Genomic DNA, 14,225 nt, shown 5'->3' with positions numbered 1-14,225 from the left:
GAATTTTGAATAAAGTTCAAGGAAGTATGGGTTTGGCTGCTGTCGGGAGGTAGGAATAATCCTATGATTAGGTATATTAATAATTTTCATCTAGGAGTCAGAAGAAATCTAGGAGTAAGAAGAATTTTTATCTAGGATTCAGGAGAAATGGAAGAGGCAGGTCTAAAGTTTAATTCGTATGGAAGTGGCAGTCATTCATGCTACCTAAGAGAGAGGATGTTGGATGTCTTTGTGATTTGCTGTTGTCTGTGCTCTGACACAGTTATGGTTATTCTGCTTTTATTTGCACTGTCATGGTCACAAAGTTATGTCTTTTTTTTTTTTTTTTTTTTTGAGACGGCATCTCACTCTGTCACCAGGCTGAGTGCAGTGGCACAATCTTGGCTCACTGCAACCTCCGCCCCCCAGGTTCAAGAGAATCTCCTGTTTCAGCCTCCCAAGTAACTGGGATTACAAGCGTGCACCACCATGCCTGGCTAGTTTTTTATTTTTAGTAGAGATGGGGTTTCACCATGTCAGCCAGCCTGGTCTCGAACTCCTGACCTCAGGTGACCCACCCACTTTGGCCTCCCAAAGTTCTGGGATTACAGGCATGAGCCACCACACCCGACCACAGCGCTGTCTTGTCTGATGTTGATATTCCATGAAATTGTTTGTGTTAAATAGGAAGCATCAGTAGCAGCAACATGCCTGCCAACAGCTGACAGCATCTGTTCCTTCTCAGGTGGGAGGAAAGAATAAGGACATTTTCAAACATGCACAGACTCAAATATTTTGCCTTACAAACACTTTTTCCTAAGAAGTTACTTAAGGAGATGCAAAGTGCAACAATGGAATGACCCAGAGTAAAGAGGATTTAGAATCCAAGAAATATTGGCACCAACCCAGGAAAGCAAATCTTGACCACACAGAAAGGGTGAGGGGAACCTATGCAAGGAACAAAGTTGGGGAGAAGGTAAGCCAGTAGAACACCTGTCTGAAATACAGAATTGAAAATCTAGAGATTATGATAAGTTAAATAGTATAAGAAATCAAAAGGGAAATTAGATACTCTAGAAAACAAATGTCATTAAAATACCTTTTCTAGAAGTAAATTCCGCACTCTGAAACAGTTAAATAATGTAAACTTTTTTTATTAATTCTATTAGAAATAAACTATAGGCAGTGATTAGAACACCTCAGTGTGGATATTTTCAACCTCGACAATATAAAAATAAAATTTCAGATGACAGAAGTCTACAGGTAGGAAAGACGGAGAAGAGGTGAAGGAAATAGCAGAGCCAGTAATGTCATCAGCAGATACAAAGTCGGCTTCAGGAGAATCTAAGATAATTTGGTGGAAGCAGTAACAGTGTTATTAAATTACTCGAAGTTATAAAGCAATTAATAAAGAATCTGAAAAGTCCTGTTTAACTGTTTAGGAGAACACAGAAAGGGGTGGTGGTATAATGGTATAATGAGGCAAATACTCATTTATCAGATCAAGAAATCTAAATTGCTCAACAAGAAACAGAAACATAAGCATATTTATTAAAATTGTGGACTTAACAACCAGAGGAATCAGAACCAGCTAATGGAGGTAAAAGTTGTTGCCTCTAAGCATCAGGTCTAGCACTAGAAAGGAATGTACCATTTCCTCTACTAGAGATAATAACAGAATATAATAACAAAGGATGTTATTATCTCTAAATATTTTTTCTGTCTGATTTTTTTTTCACCTACACTTTGATAAAATCTAGGTGAACAAAGAAAAGGAAGTAAAATGAACATGGTAATTTCTTCATAAATATTTATTGAGTAAATTATTTACTTTATATTAAATATGAGAAAAATATAGCTTAGAATCAAAGTTTTATCAGTATATTTTTGGACTGTCTGGATCTTCTTTATGGTTTAAAACAAATGGCAGAATTTTTTAATGTAATGTTGTCATCCCAGATCCAGCTCTTAGAATTCACTAGCACTTTTTCATCATGGGAAGCTGTTTTCTAACTCTACACCTTCTGAGTAATCAATACCATTGAAAGCAAGCAGATTGCCTTCTGCAATAAACTACATTCCCTGTGCATTCACCTAAGCCTGCACCAACCTGAAGATCAAAGAATATAGAGACTTTGAACATGACATTACCTTGCTAAGTGCAGCTCCATAGAATTCAAGACATGTTTAAAAAAAAACAGCACAGTCCACCCCATATATGCCTACCCAAGGCCCACAGAGATCTCTGTGAGAATGGCAACCAGACACTTGTGCCTCTCCTTTCTACTGAAACTCTTCAGCAGCTCCCATCATTATTGTTGTTTAGATTTCAAGACTTTGCTGAATCACAATGCTACTCTACAGAATAATTCTGAAAGTCCAAATGTAAGATTACAAAGTAGATTTCCCCAAATGGGAATAAGGTTTTTGTTTGGAAATACTTAGTCCAGTGGTGTTTGTTTTTTGACCACTCAGCATTAATTTTTTTCTTCCTAATAATATCACCTCCTTCCAATGGGCATAATTTAGTAGGTCTGTAATGGGGAAAGCTGGCCATCTCTAGCCAAGTTCACGATTCAAGGTCAGTCAATAGAAAGCTCTTTCTATAGAATCCAAATCTCTAGTAGAGGAACCAGGTTGCCCAGGTCTCAGCTCACATTAGGTTTTTCAAAGGTCAGGCCGCTCCTGCAAGACAGGGTCATTACTGCTTCTGCCACCTGGCCTTCAGGGGTGCTTGAGATCTGTCTATATCCAAGACTGGGTCTCCAGCTTCCCATCAATCCTGTAAGACCGAATGGTTTTTGACTGAGTTAGCTTTTGCTACTGAGAATCAAAGAATCCTAGCTAGGCCTATAGCATAAACTGATACTTACATACTTATTGATAGAGACTTTCATGGAGTCAAGAATAATGCTATCAATAAACTGAGGATGATATTTAATATATGAAAGTACAAAAGAGAAAATAGTGACTTCTTTTCTTTCCTACTGTATGATAACAACGGACTTTCAAATGTTTGTTTCTATGAGGAGCAGAACTAGAGGTGGGAAAGAATGAGGAAGAAGCTCTTGAGTGTACCCAGGATTTTGTGCAATTCTCCATGTGCTAACCACAATTCCAGGATGAAGCGCAATGTAGCAATGATATTATTGTGGAAAATCATTTAAATCTATTTTTCTCTAGAAAAGAGTAAATTATTCACAAGTTATGGTAAGTTAACCATCTCAGGTAACAAATCCACTAATAGAACACTCAACTTGTCACATCCCACCAATGGTTTTAACACTGAGTTTAAGAGCTGTGATCTCATTTTTTAAATGAGATACCTTTTTAAAAAATCATCTCTTAAGGCTAATCTTATAGTAGGAAAAAAAAGAGAGGATTAAATTAAGCTTTCCATGGGTCATCTAACATAATTGCTTTACAAAGAAGACGGTTAGGAGGTAAGAACATGGTGACAAGATAATCAAGTAAAACAAACAAATTGGTGATGGTTATGTGGGGTGAAGACCTGAATGAGAAGGTAGTCAATAAAGAGAAAGAAAAATTTAAATATATTACACAGAGAGAAAGGATTGAAGACTGCAACTATAAATGAGGAATAAGTGAAGGGGCTGATAAAACTTCTTCAGACCTGCCACTAATAAGGAAATATAACACAAATACGAAAGAATTAAGGTGATATCAGCTGGGTTGAGGGTATTTGAAGATGAGGGAGATAGATAACACTTTCCAAACCATTAACATTTTAAAATTATAGTTCTAAAGTGTTGCATAATTAAATGAACATTAAAAGTGAAGCAAATAGATGTTTGAAAATGTGAGAGAAATGAGGGTGTGGAGAAAAGAGACCACTTGTACACTGTTGGTGCAAACGTACATTAGTACAGCCATGATAGAAAACAATATGGAGGTTCCTCAAAAATTAAAAATAAAACTACCAAGTAGTCCCTCTGCTGGGTAGATATCCAAAGGAAATGAAATCAGTATGTGGAAGACATATCTGCACTCCCATTTTTATTGCAGCACTGTTTACAATAGCCAAGATAAGGAATCAGCCTAAGTGTTTGTCCTTAAATGGACAAAGAAGTTGTGGTATAGAGGAGGTGGAGGTTGCCGTGAGCTGAGATCGTGCCACTGCACTCCAGCCTGGCCAACAACAGCAAAATTCTGTCTCAAATAATAATAAATAAAAACAAAAAGTTGTGGTATATGTACACAATAAAAATTTCATCTTTAAAAAGTATATACTGCCATTTGCAACAACACAGACAAACCTGGAGGACATTATGCTAGCTGAAATAAGCCAGGCACAGAAAGACAAAAACCACATGATCTCACTTATATGTGGAATTTAAAGAAAGGTTGAATACATAGAAACAGACAGTAGAACAGTGGTTACCAAGGCCAAGGACATGGGGGAAGGAGGAGGAAATGGAGAGACGCAGATCGAAGGGTACAAATTTGTAGTTATGTGGGATGATTAAATCTAGAGATCTAACAGACAGCATGAGGACTATAGATCATTATATTGTATACTGAAAATTTGCTAAGAGAGTAAATTTTGGGTGCTTTCATCACCAAAAAAAGATAACTATGTAAGGTGATGGATAGGTTAATATGCCTAACCATAGTGATCATTTCACTGTGTATATGTGTATTAGAACAGCACGTGTACACCTTAAATATATACTGTAAAAATGTGTAGACAATCATCATAAAATCAGAGGAATTCTGTTGTAATTCATCAAAAATATATAAGAAATATTGTTTTCTGAATAATATACACAACCAAAGTCAATTTTCATCTCAAATAAAACACTTTTCATATAAAATATAAAAATAAAGTACTATCACTTTTACCATATTTTAAGTATGACAGTTTCATAGACTTCTGAATAAAGATTTGTAGTCAACTCACTTAATTGTTTTTTTGAAAAACATAAAAGAATAGAGTTCTTTCCCTGTTGTTTGTTTTTATCAGCATGTCAAAACAGAAAATAAACCACCCCACTGCGTGAAGGATATGAACATCCACTTCTCAAAAGAAGACATATAACTGGCCAACAAACATATGAAGAAATGCTCAGTATCACTGATCATCAGAGAAATGCAAATTAAAACCACAGTCAGATACCATCTCACACTAGTCAGAATGGCTGTGATTAAAAAGTCAAAAAACAACAGATGCTGGCCAGGTTGCAGAGAAAAGGGAATGCTAATGCACTGTTGGTGAGGATGTAAATTAGTTCAGCCATGGTGGAAAGCAGTCTGGAGATTTCTCAGAGAACTTAAAACAGAGCTACCATTTGACACAGCAATCTCATTACTGGGTATATACCCCCAAATAAATAAATCTTTCTACAAAAAAGTCACATGTACTCATATGTTCATCGCTGCACTATTCACAATAGCAAAGACATAGAATCAAGCCAGGGGCATATCAATGGTATATTGGGTAAAGAAAATGTGGTACATGTACACCATAGAATACTACTGAGCCATAAAAAGAACGAAATTACATTCTTTGCAGCAACATGGATAGAATTGGAGTCCATAATCCTAAGCAAATTAATACTGGAACAGAAAAACAAATACTGCATGTTCTGTTTATGGGTGAGAGCTAAATATTGAGCACATAAGGAAATAAACATGGGAATGACAGACACTGTGGACTACTAGAGAGTGGCAGGGGCATGGTGAGTTTAAAAACTACCTGTCAGGTACTATGCTCACTATCTGGGTGACAGGATCCATATTCCAAACTTCAGCATCCCATATAATAAATCTCTGCATGTACCCCTACATCTAAAATAAAAGTTGAAATAATAAAAAAGTACAAGATGAATTGCAAATCTGGTGAGCATGTAACCATCTCATAAAATAACACTTAAGACTTTATTCAATGTATTTGAGTTGGCTGGAAAATTGGCTGGCAAGCTATAAAATAAATGGTAAAAAAAACAGTAAGATTTTGAGTACTTGATGAGGTGCCCCAGGAACCAGTATTAATTCAACCTCACTTTATGTACAAACAGAACACTGCCATCACTGAGGCAGTAACTGAACACAAATGCTCAAAGGGACATTTTCAAAATCCTTATGAGTCTAGGTCATCAACCTTAACTATACTTAAATCGAATGGGTTTTGGTAACAACTTACCTCTGTTTAGTTTCTTTTTAAAAACCTTCAAGTAGTCAGGCCTCCAACAAAAGTAGTTAAATTTAATAAATTAAACTTCCTCTGCTCGCTGCATTTGTTTCTATTTGCAGATGGAATGTAGTTAGGAGAGGAGGTAAAGAGACTCTTCTTCTGGCAGTGAAAGAAATCCCCCAAGAGGGACACGTGGAAGGCAACACAGAGGGCCCAGGTGGCAGAGAGTAGTGAGAGATGGATGCTCAAAGCAAGTCCATGCCAGCTTCCCATTCTGCTGCAAGTCGTTAGGGAATTGAAAATTCACTTCCTCTGGAGAATTACGTAGCCAATTAAATGTGAACATTCTTCACACCTGTTCCTGTTCGTAGGGCAATGGGCTTCGACATACGTGAGGAATACAGTCATATAAATCTCAAGTTGCATTGAGAAATTGATTTTATTTTTGTAAAACACTACCCTGAATCACACAGTGCCTCAACTGTTCCACCTGTAAACACAGAAAACCTTTGTCTACACAGTCCTCACAGAGATGGATTCATAAAGTCTACAAAGGGCTTTTCCTTAGAGAAATGAATTGCATGAACCCAAGATTTTCCTAACCTATTAATAAAATCTTGACTTCCCCCCCAAAAATATGGGAGTAATGTGATCTTCCAGCACACCAGCTGCATTCCAGATAAAAATATTATCAATTTTGAAGTTACTTGTTTGAAGAAGATTTGGCAATTTCCCTTAATAAATCAGTCTAATATAATTATGTACCTGACAAAAATGTTCATTATGTAAAAAAGAGAGGTGGAAAACAATCACTAGGCAATTGAAGTGAAAAAGTGAAATGCAGGCCTAGCTAATTGTGAAGAGATGTAATTAACTAGTTTATGTTCCTGAGATGAGTGGCTTAAATATAAAAGAATGAATTTTAAAAATTTCAGTCCCTCACGCCTGTAATCCCAGCAGTATGGGAGGCCAAGGCAGGCAGATCACAAGGTCAAGAGATAGGATCATCCTTGCTAACACGGTGAAACCCCCTCTCTACCAAAAATACAAAAAATTAGCTGAGCATGGTGGTGGGCGCCTGTAATCCCAGCTACTTGGGAGGCTGAGGCAGGAGAATCGCTTGAACCCAGGAGGCGGAGGTGGCAGTGAGCCAAGATTGTACCATTGCACTCCAGCCTGGGCGACAGAGTGAGACTCCGTCTCAAAAACAAAAACAAAATTCAGTCTCAAATGAGTAATGTTACCCTAATGGTCGTATTTGTTTTGTTTAATTTTTATGAGGCATATTCCATTTTTTATTCGAACATAATGAGTTTTTTTCTGTGTTTACCCTTCCACATGAGAGAGACTTTTTCACACCACTCGCACTCTCTCACCCTGGTTTTTGTCACACAGGGATTTACCCTCCCTGGCCCCGCACACTGCAGTGACCATGGACATGCATTCCCTGTCCCTACAACCTGCCACTCAGCACACACTCAGAAGGGAGCAGCAGAAGCAGCAGAGGAAAGTAATGAGAGCTTATATTCCAGGTGGGAAGACAAGCTTCTGCATAAGCTTATCACATGTGCTCCCCACTCTTCTCCACTCTCTTGTCACCTCTGCATGCATTAAAATTCCCTAATTTTTAAAAATCTTCCTTTTTTTCACATCTACTGATATGTTCCTAATAGGTAAATAATTAAAAGAGAAATCTAGTGCTTGATCTCCTAAATGTCTCTCCCTGCTCCATGCTGCCCTATTCACCACCCCAATCATGTACATCAGCTGGATTGGTGTGGCCAGCCAGCTCCTCAGCCAGGCATCAAAGGCCCTACATGGAAACTCCTAGTTAGATGGGTGACATTACCTTACACTGATCCCCTTGATTCTTACTTTTAACAACATCCACCTCTTTGAATTCCTCAGGATCAACAAATTAGATTTTTCTTTCTTATGAAATAGTCCTCTTTCTCAACAGATTCTGCCAATCCTTCAAAGCTTGGTTTCAATGTTACCTGTTTCCTCTATGAAAAATGTTCTAATCTCTACAAGTAGAAATTCTCTGCATCTCTTTTTTACTCTCATCATCATCATCTTTAGAATACTTTAATAGTTTCAGATTCGGGCTGGCACCATTTAATATTTATGTCTGTATCCAATACCCTGTACTAAAATCTAATCCTTTGGAGGTCACGGTGCCTTGTCTAGAATATATGTCTCCTCATTGTTGAGCAAGTAAATGATTAAGTTCCTCCTTTACTGTTTTCTCCTTCAGTTCTGCCAATGACAGCATGAGATGAAAGGGTGAAAGGAGTACGGACTAAGAAAAGCAGGGCATGTTAAGGGCCAAAAGTAACTTTTGTCTTTTGCCTCATTTGCTAATTTCTTCTGTATCTCTATAACATGCTGCTCAGTAGGGGGCAGAAAGTAAACTTGGTGTGGCAGGAATAGAAAATGGAGGTGTAATATGTAAGAGTGCAAGAAAGGGGAAAATTAACATTTTTTCTCTCTTTTAGTCCCATAATTTATTTTATTTTCAATTTTCTACAGGAGGCACTAGAGCAAGGCAGAATTATTCATGTTTTAAAAGGTATATTGAATTCTATTCTCTATTCCCAAGATGAAGCTAGTAGAAAATCAGTCAACCAGCAAGCAGGCAAGGAGGGAGAACCTCCTCCCTCCTCTTGTCGTATGCCTCTTTCCCTGAAGTTACTCCTGTTCAAATGAAACAATGGTTCTTCTCAAATCTACTGGAATCAGAACACACACACCTTGTCATGTGTGTATGTTAGTATGGTGCCACAAATCAGCCAGTCAACGAATGTTCACTCACTGCCTATGATGCATCAGGAAGATTGCAGGCCCTTGGGGATTCAAATGAGAACCAAACAAACAGCTACCACCCTCCTGGAACTTCTACTCTCTACATTGCCAACAGTCTTCACACAAATAATTTAAATAATTGGAAATATGCAAAGTGTTATTTAAGATAAGTATCACACACAGGTGTGGCGGCCAGTCTTTCCATGTATGTGTGAGTGATCATGGGCAAAGACAACAGCTTTAAACATATTTATTAAGCACTTACTAGTAATCCTACATTAAAGGCCCTTAGCATAATGCTTGGCACACATTAAGTATTGAATAAATGACATGGAATATATAAATTGCTCCTTGCTAAGGAATTACGTATTTCTGCTTCTAAAGTCTACTTCTCATTTCAGTCAAATTAGACTAAGAATATTAGAAAGGCCATTCATTCCACTTTTGGTGGATGTATCACCCCTAAAAAGTGGTGTACAAATTGTCAAGGGTCCTAACTGATGTCAAGAGTCTCTCTTCTTTTTCTTGTCATTAAAATTCTGATACAAGGTCTCTATAGGCTCAATCCCTGAGTTACAAGCGATAGAGTAGCAAGGGCACCAGATTTAGAGTTAACTGGATTTGGGTTTATGCTGTGCTCTACCAGTGATTTGGCCATGAGACCTAAATCATCTGTAAAACAGAGATAGTAATATTGACTGCATACAACTTCTATAAGCCTGAGATGAGAAGGCACACAAAAGGACCCATGATATTTACTGGCAGGGATACTTGAGATATTCTGTGAGGACAAACAAGATTCCATCCACTATTTAGAGGCCACTGATGCCAAACCAGCTATGCACTGATATCTTCCAAGAATAAAGGGAATGTGCTGTATCCGAAGCACATTCTAAGCACAGACACTAACTAGTGATTTACAGTGTGGCTCATGGAAGAAGACTAGGGCTGCCTGCTATTGTGCCTGTTAAAATGCCCAACTAGTACTGCCCTTCCCACTTAGAGCTCAAGAGAAATACAAAGACACCTCAAGAGTGGACCTGCTGTCACTCTTTCATTGACAGCTAGATGGCAGGCCCTGTGGTTGCCTTGCTTGCAGTCTCATTCCAAACCCTCAACTTGTGGCCTCCTTTATCACAACCTACAGTCTCTAAATTACTTTGCAGGATTTTCTGAGGACTCTTCTGTGAGAACATCTCGGGCTGCTGGATGTGTGCATGCACTTGCACAAATAAGAAACAGAGCTGGTCCAGGCAGAAGGACTTACATTTTTTTTTTCTCAAATAACATATTTGAGTATTAAATGCCATGTATTCTGTTCTCCTGCTAACAAAGAATAATAAAACCAGAGTGTTGCCTTCCCAGCAGCTCTTGCCTTTGAATCGTGCAAAACAGAAATGATCCTCTGTTTGTAGGCAGCAACAGCCTCCAGAAGCTACGGGAACATTGCCAAGAGCCCTGAAAAACCTCCACAGCTAATTGGGAACTGGCTTATTAGTGACACTTTTGAGAGTCAGGTTGTCATTGAAGAGAAACGAAGAACACAGTGGGCGCTGTAGCCTGGAATTAGGCAGTGGGAGGAGGGAGGGCTGGTCCCTGCTCCTTCGAGAACATTGCTCTGTAATTTTCTCAAACAGTGTGCTCAGCTGGCTTGTAAAAGCACCAGATCCTGGGATGCTGCAGACAACACCTTAGCCTCCACTCTTCCTTGAACACTGCCCCTTCCATACACATTTGGAGAGCCCTGTGGCCACGTCAAAGGTACCGTGAATTTGTTAACACAACTGAGAAAAACATGTCATGCCCTCTTAGTAGTCTTTGGAACATGTATCTACATCATTTTGTGTGTGTAGCCAACTGAAAATGTTTTATTTCACAATGATTAGACAATTCCAGCCGCAAAGAACTCCTGATTTTTTGTATAAACATTAAAAACACACAAAAAAGGAGAAATGAGTTAAAGAACTCACAATTTTTATTTAACTAACTTAAGTCAAAATGCCAAGTAGGTCAATTAATTAGGAACCATCACAAGTGATAAATATGACTAGTAGTTTCTATTAAAACCCCTGATTTTTAAAAGAAAGTTAAGGACACTGATGATCAGTGTCAGGCCAGCAGTCAAGCAAAATGCTGTGTCCTGAGAGTCACCTTTGAGCAATTAGCAAGATGTTCTGATAACAAACTGGGTTTCTCAGTTCCCTCCCCATTGGGCTGATGGTGATTGATCTGGATAACCTTTTCTGATTTCTTTGCTAAAATTCTAGCCCTCACCCAATTTTTAAAAAAATTTTTAAAAAGAAGAATCTGTGTCATTCTTCATTAGCAATGAGAGCTATGTAATGTGGATAAGCATATTCCACATCCATTTGCTGTGCTCCCTGCTGGATTAATTGATGGAATTGAGTTGCCACCCTGCCAGAAAGAACAAAAACTAGATCCTGGAATTAACTCCTGAAGTTCTACACTGGTGTGGGGAACAACCCAACTCTTTTCCTGATGGTACTAGAAGTCCATCGGAGTACAGAGAAACTGGAACACGGAAAACATAGTTTATAGCCACCTGTTTGTTGTCTTACTCCATAAGTTGCCTCTTGTTTCTCTTTTAGCAAATTCATTCTTCTCTTATAATAATGATTCAGGATTTGCCCATTTTCTAATTCAATTCAACCTGTGACACAATAGGTTCCCTGAATCTTAAGGTAACTCTATTTGTTTCTCTAACTCTTGCTGTTAACATCATACACACACATACACATAGACACACACACGTGCATTTTAGTGGTAGACAATATTGGGTTGGTTGCCTACCTAATAGTTGGCCATTTTCTCCCCCCTTCTTCTTTTCCGGGAGGGCTTGCTCCCTACAAGAGAAGCTAAACTGTCACTTATCAGTATTCCCAGCTTTCTTTCTTCTAGAGGTAGTATGTGACCAAGTTTTAGAGTGGTCCTCTAACAGACTCATGGGATGGAATTATGACAAGTTGTGGGGTAGAAAGTGACAGAGTCCTGCAGCAGCAATGTGAAATCATGTGACAGATTTCTGGAGTAGCCATGAGACAAAATCTATGGAAGTGACACAGTTCTGACATGGTTGTGTGACACCGTTTTGGGGTGACCTTGTGATGTAATGCTTGGGTGGCAATGTGACATATTGATAGCCATGGAGCACAGTCCTGGGGTGACAATGTGACATACTGAACTTTCCTGGGATGGCCATGTGACATAGTTCTGGGATGCCAATGTGACATAGGAGAGGACCATGTGAAAAGTCTCTGGTCAATGAAGTCTTAAGGATGTCTCCTGGAGAGTTTCTGGGAAAGATTCTCCCTCCATCTAAAGAGGAATATGGAAAAAGGCTTTCCTCACCACTGGGACTGCCCCTTTCTCCTCTGATATTGAACAGATTGACATGAGCACATAATGCTCCAGGCTGCTGCAGCAGACATACTGCTGCAACAATGGCAGACATTTCATCTACTGAGAATGGCAGACGAATGAGAAGTGCCTAGAACCTTGATAGCACTTTGTGCAATAAGTCTTAGCTTGCTTACCCCTAGATTACTTCTTAAGTGAGTGATATGGTTAGGCTTTGTGTCTCCACCCAAATTTTATCTAGAATTATAATCCCCATAATACTCACATGTCAAGGAGAGACCAGGTGGAGGTAATTGGATCATGGGGGCAGTTTCCCCTATGTTGTTCTCGTGATAGTGAGTTCTCATAAGATCTGATGGTTTTTTAAGTGCCTCTTCCGTCTTTGCTCAGCACTTCTTCCTGCCGCTTTTGTGAAGAAGGTGCGTTGCTTCCCTTTCAGCTTCTACCATGATTGTAAGTTTCCTGAGGCCTCCCCAGCCATGCTGAACTGTGAGTCAATTAAACCTGTTTCCTTTATAAATTTCCCAGTCTCGGGCAGTTCTTTATAAAGTATGAACATGGACTAATACAGTAAGAAAATAAAGTCCTCCTATTTATGCCACACAAACATGTGCATGCACATGTGACCATTTATATTGCATACATATATTTAAGCATAAGCATTTCCCTGTTGAAATTAAATTTATTTTTGCAACAAAGACACAAATTGCTTTTTCATAAAAGTTCAGGAGAAAAAAATTAATTTGAAACTTCATAAAGAATAATACAAGTAGTATCCTTTAGTTATATAGAGATAATGCGGGCAGGCTCCCTGAACTAGAGTAAAGACACATAAGACTTTTCGCTTGACTAAGTTATGTGCTAAAGATTGTGGTAAGCAGCTCTAGAGAGTGAGTGGCCAGTTGGCACATGAAGATTTAGGAGACTGAAACTTCCCCATTGTTGCTTTCCAAAGTTCAAAATAAAGGAAAACAATCAATTTGCACCAAGGTGACCATAACCACCTACAATAAAATTACCTGTATCACAGGCAAGGTTCATGATCTAAGGTTCAGGTGTAGATCAAACTGAGAATTCTGCAGTTTCCAATATCAGTGGTTGAGACTTAGGAAACAGCATTGAGTATAAAATCTGGAAATCTTGGTGTTGATGTGAAGGGATGTGAACAAGCAAGGGCATGTCAGAGCCAGTGGACAAATAGTGTCATCTGTTACACTATGTAAGACATAGAGGTAAGTCATGCCAGCAATGGGATTGCCAAATAACAACTCCCTGTTTGCTTTTTGTGTGTGGAAATAGGCTGAATCTCCTACCACAACTCACCTTGGTTGTATGAGCAAATGGACAGGTTCTTGAACAAATTGGACCTGGGGAAACATGAAGGAGGATTTAATAAAATTTTCACTAATAAGACTTGTAGATTTCAAAGTATTAACTATAAATGAGTGAGTACATGAATCAGTATTCCCACATTAGTGAGGCAGAGTATATACATATTTGCCTTTGTCATACATATGTCTACTTAAGTATCAACATCAAACACTACACAACAACTGTTAATTGCCCCAAAATAGAATGATTAATTAAGCACAGTTATTTTTTACTAATCTAACCTTTCTTATTAAAAATAAATTTTATTATGCATATTTTAGGTATACAGAATGTTACAAGATACATATATGTACATATATACACACATATACATAATATAATGATTACTATAGTGGAATAAATTAATATACCCATCATTTCACTTAGTTACTCATTTCCCCTTCTGTGGCAAGAGCAGCTATCATCCATTCATTTAACAAAATTTCTGACTACAATACATTATTATTAACTATAGTTCTCATGTTGTATATTAGTAGCATGTTTGCTAGTTTTTACCCTTTGACCTACATCTCCCCAT

The sequence above is a fragment of the Hylobates moloch genome, unplaced genomic scaffold, assembly GCF_009828535.3.
Source record: "Hylobates moloch isolate HMO894 unplaced genomic scaffold, HMol_V3 SCAFFOLD_2, whole genome shotgun sequence".
Lineage (NCBI taxonomy): Eukaryota > Metazoa > Chordata > Mammalia > Primates > Hylobatidae > Hylobates > Hylobates moloch.
The sequence above is the reverse complement of the archived record's forward strand: the minus strand, read 5'-3'. Positions refer to the sequence as shown.